Here is a 4,474-nt window from a genome sequence, read left to right on the forward strand (position 1 = left end):
GGTTAAGAAACGCTTTCCGGCAAAAACTAGGGATAATTATCTGTAAAGAAACAAAGCTAATATTTCAATTTACATTTAGCTGTAGGTCATAATGAACAATTCCTGTGGGAAAGTCAATAAGTCTTTTTCGCGAACTGATGCTAATTTGGTGCCGTGCAATAGATTTTGTAAAAACACCTTTCATTTCAAAACTAGTCGTTACTTGATGTATCTGAAGAATGTGTTCTTATGCCGGAGAAACTGTGTAATGTGATTTCGAAGTTGTATGCCTTTGATAAACAGCCGTGTTTCAGTCGCTTATTCAGATCCATATCTACCACCAGAGAATGTTAATTTAATGAGAAGGCGCAAATGTTAAATAACATTTTTTTCAAGTACTAATTTGAAAATGTTAGGATGCGGGAGTTCACCACTGAGATCAAGGAGTTCGCCACACCAATTTTAAGTACCATATTCTATGGTGAAATGAGAGGTTTGTGGCAAATTTAGAAAAATTACCTGCCGTTAGTGATACATAGTTGCAAATTTATGCCGACAGCTTATGAGAGCTGTGGTGCATGCTGCAGAAATGTAGCTCGTTTTCTGATTTACCTTTATGCGCTTCTTCTAAAACCAAAGGAGAGAGTGGTATTTTTTTATTAACATATTAAATTGAAATTTTTTGTTATTTAAAAAACCTTATATCGCTAGCTTAGAGTGAAAAGCTGCTAAATTTGATACCAGATTTGAATCCAGCAACCCGTTTTTAGCCCTTTATCTTTTTTGTACTGCACCAATTTTCTGATAGACATACATATCTCTGTTATATTTTATTTTATTTTATTTTATTTCATTTCATTTTTATTGTTTAATTTAAATTAATTTAATACAAGCGGGCCCATGCGCAGTCTGCGCAGACAGAAATACATAGTAAACTCATCCCTCTTTGTAGCCACAGATNCATTTCATTTTTATTGTTTAATTTAAATTAATTTAATACAAGTGGGCCCATGCGCAGTCTGCGCAGACAGAAATACATAGTAAACTCATCCCTCTTTGTAGCCACAGATAGAAGCAGACTGTTCTAATAGTTCGCGGAAATAATTATTCTTATAAACCGCTTTTTTTTATTATACATATATTACAAAGCATCAATGAGATTTATAGTACATCAGAACTTATACTTATTAGGTACATACATAAAAACATATTACAAACTGACTGAAATATGAGTGTCATGAGTTGAGGGAAACATGGTGTCACTTACTTTGCATACAATATCGGAAGAGAAATTATATTCAGAATTAACTTTTTGATTAAATGTTTCTTTAACAGAAACAATAATATCTGAGAATCGTCTTACTCTAGTTTAAAATAAAATGGTCCTCTACCCGGAATATTGACAAAGTTCACCTGCACTGAAGCAAACGCAAGAGCGTTGTCCTTGCACTGACATTTCTCCAAATAGTTTTTTGTGATGTCATAATTGCGCTCAATAAGTTCTTTCAGCTCATCGCGAACAGAAATTGGTGGTAAACTCACGTTGCTCTTGTGGCAATAGATGGATGGATGCAGTATTATCAGCTGCCTCGCCTGGATAAAGTTTCGCTGAGCAAAACTCACATGTCTTCCCCATGCGTTCAGCACTATTTGATTATATCTCATCGTCTGTTAGGAAGAGACGTGCACCGCAATACGTCTTTGGTAGCTTTTCTTGCCGCCTCCTTGCACTGACATCTTCACTTAATCGCTGAAAATATGATGGCACCAAAACACTACTAAATTGGGGAGTGAATTGTTGCCTTTGTTCGGTCCGTTGTTTCTGCGTTTGGTTCCGCATACATTCCCTTGCCAGAGAACTTAGATAGATAGAGAAGGTGCAAACTGAAAGTGGAAACTATTCGCGGACGAAAAATTAACAGCGTTAGAAAATTTCAAGTCGGAATGTAGAAATTCTGTTGAATTTAATGTTGATAACATAACACAATGTTGAGCAACATGAAATGTGATGTTCTTTGCGAGCAAATAAACGAAAATATGTTAAATCTTCACATAATTTTCATTAGTTTGTAGTTTTTGTTGAATTTTTTATCTTGTTCTCCTTTTATGAAGATGCAAATACAATTTAAATTAATGGTAGTTTGGCATAAAGTTTACACACATATGTACATGCATACATATGCTTTCACCTCCTAGGATTGTTCTATACCAAAAAAAATATACCCGTAAAGTTTTCCTTGTATTTTATATGGGGAAAAAATAACTTTTCGTAGAAATGGTATAGAATGGTTAAAAATCAGTATTTTTCTATCGGAAAACTCTGTTTATCTGTAGGAGATTCCCAATAATAATACCCAGTTGTTTATTTAACCATTTTTTCATTGCAACTATAATTTATAGATCCGCCAAAAATCCACAAAAACCAATAAAAAATCGTTAGTATTAAAAAATGGTTAAATAAACAATTGCGTATTATTATTGAAAGTTTTCCGATCGAAAAATATTGATTTTCCAAAGTTCTATACCATTTCTACGAAAAGTTCTTTCCCATATAAAAATACATTTAAAACTTTGAGCGACTTGAGCGAGCTCTGAATATTATTTGATTTCAAAATAAAAAAATACTGGTATACTTTTTTTCGATATAGAACAATCTAGGGGTGAGAGCAGTACAATTCCGACTTTACTGTTTTTGGACCACCCTAATGTACATACATACATATGTGTGTTTAAAATTACCTACTTCATTCCATTTCATTTATTCATTTCAATGATTATAATTAGTACAATAAGATGTCTTATCTTTTATAGTACAACAAACAATAATTATTACAAACAAAGGACATACGAATACATAAACGTCTATATGATTCCCTCATTACAAGTATGTATATATAAATTAAAAGTATAGAGGGAAAAATAAGTAAATAAATAAATAAATAGTAACGTTACAAAGTTAATGGAGAAGTAGCTTACATTTATTATAGATAGTCAGTTAAACAAAAAAAAAGTAAACAAATTATAATAATAATTATATGCCAAATTTAAATTTTATTATCAGAGAAGTAACTATAAAGAAGTCGCCTATAGTTGTTTTGGTTCAGAGTGTTCCTAATAGTAGCCGGAATAGAATTCCAGATACGTACGGTGTTGACAAAAAACAGTCTTGTGGAGGTTACATAATTAAAACAGTTAAGGGTAAGTAAGGGTACAGTTAAGGTACAAGAACGGACAGATTTACTAAATAAAAGCTTTTCATACAAATATCAAAATACAAATACTTGTGATATAATTTTGGTGGTATGAATATATACATACTTGCGCTTTCTAAAAATGGGAATAAAAATTGGATTCGCATAAAATTTTAATTCCAATAACTAATATTTTAGTGAAAACATTTACAATAAAGTTTTCAGTAACTTTTGGCAAATCTGAGCGAATATGTGCAATTATACATGCGTTTGTACCTACATATCCATTTACATATATTATTTTAAACAAAGCTAATAGTAAAATTTAAAATGGAATATGAATATGACAATTAAAAAAAANAAAAATGGCAAAACAAAATAGCAAAAAAGGCAGGAAAAGGCACCTGGTATTGCAAAAAAAGCAAAATAGGGCACTAAAAAAAGACAGAAAATACGAAGAAAAATCAAAAAATACATTTATTTTAGAAATGCTTATATTACAAGTAAAAAGAGAAAAACTATGAACTAGTTTCATTATATGAAAAATTTGTACTTTGAATCTTTGACTATTTTATCCTTTCGAGTTTCTAACTCATAAAACTTTAATCTGTATAGTTGTAGTAACATTGAACCACAAGATGCATTTTGAAGTTTTCTGGCAGCATTTTCATTCGATTTTCGCGAAGAAAAGCCTTGAATGTACTAAATGTGTGCTCGACGTAAGTTGATACAAGTGGAGCCCAATTTAAATATGGAACGTTTGAAACGTTCATATTATCAGGAATAAGGGCGTTTTCCTCGCCCTTTACAATTTTATCCACTCCGCTTATTGTCTCCAAGCCTTCGTTGGCTGAGAAAACGGCTTTGAATTTTACCAACACCAATTTGGCAAGAGGCCTCTGCGCTTCTATAAGCCGCATGGGTAATGTGTATTTTTTTTATCTTAAAACAAGTAAGAAAGTCTAAGTTCGGGCGGAGCCGAACATTAAATACCCGGCGCAAGTATTAAATATATGTTTTCCAGCTTTCTGAAAGCTACCGCTACATGATAAGCCGGGGTGTATACATTTTAAGTAAATTAGCGTCCTTAAATTTCGAAATATTGAAATTTCAAGCATTTCTGAAATTTACCGTTATATGAAAAGCGGCCTCAATTTTAGTCCGATTTCAACAATTTTCAACGGTTTGCTTTTATGTGGCAAGCACAATAACCATACCGAGCTTGGTACAAATTGCTAGAACGGTTAGCGAGATACATATATGTGATCACAAGTGGGCGGTGCTACGCCCATTTTCCAAAATTT

The sequence above is a fragment of the Rhagoletis zephyria genome, unplaced genomic scaffold, assembly GCF_001687245.7.
Source record: "Rhagoletis zephyria isolate East Lansing unplaced genomic scaffold, Rhagoletis_zephyria_1.1 Rzeph_scaffold_00424, whole genome shotgun sequence".
In the NCBI taxonomy this organism is placed as follows: Eukaryota; Metazoa; Arthropoda; class Insecta; order Diptera; family Tephritidae; genus Rhagoletis; species Rhagoletis zephyria.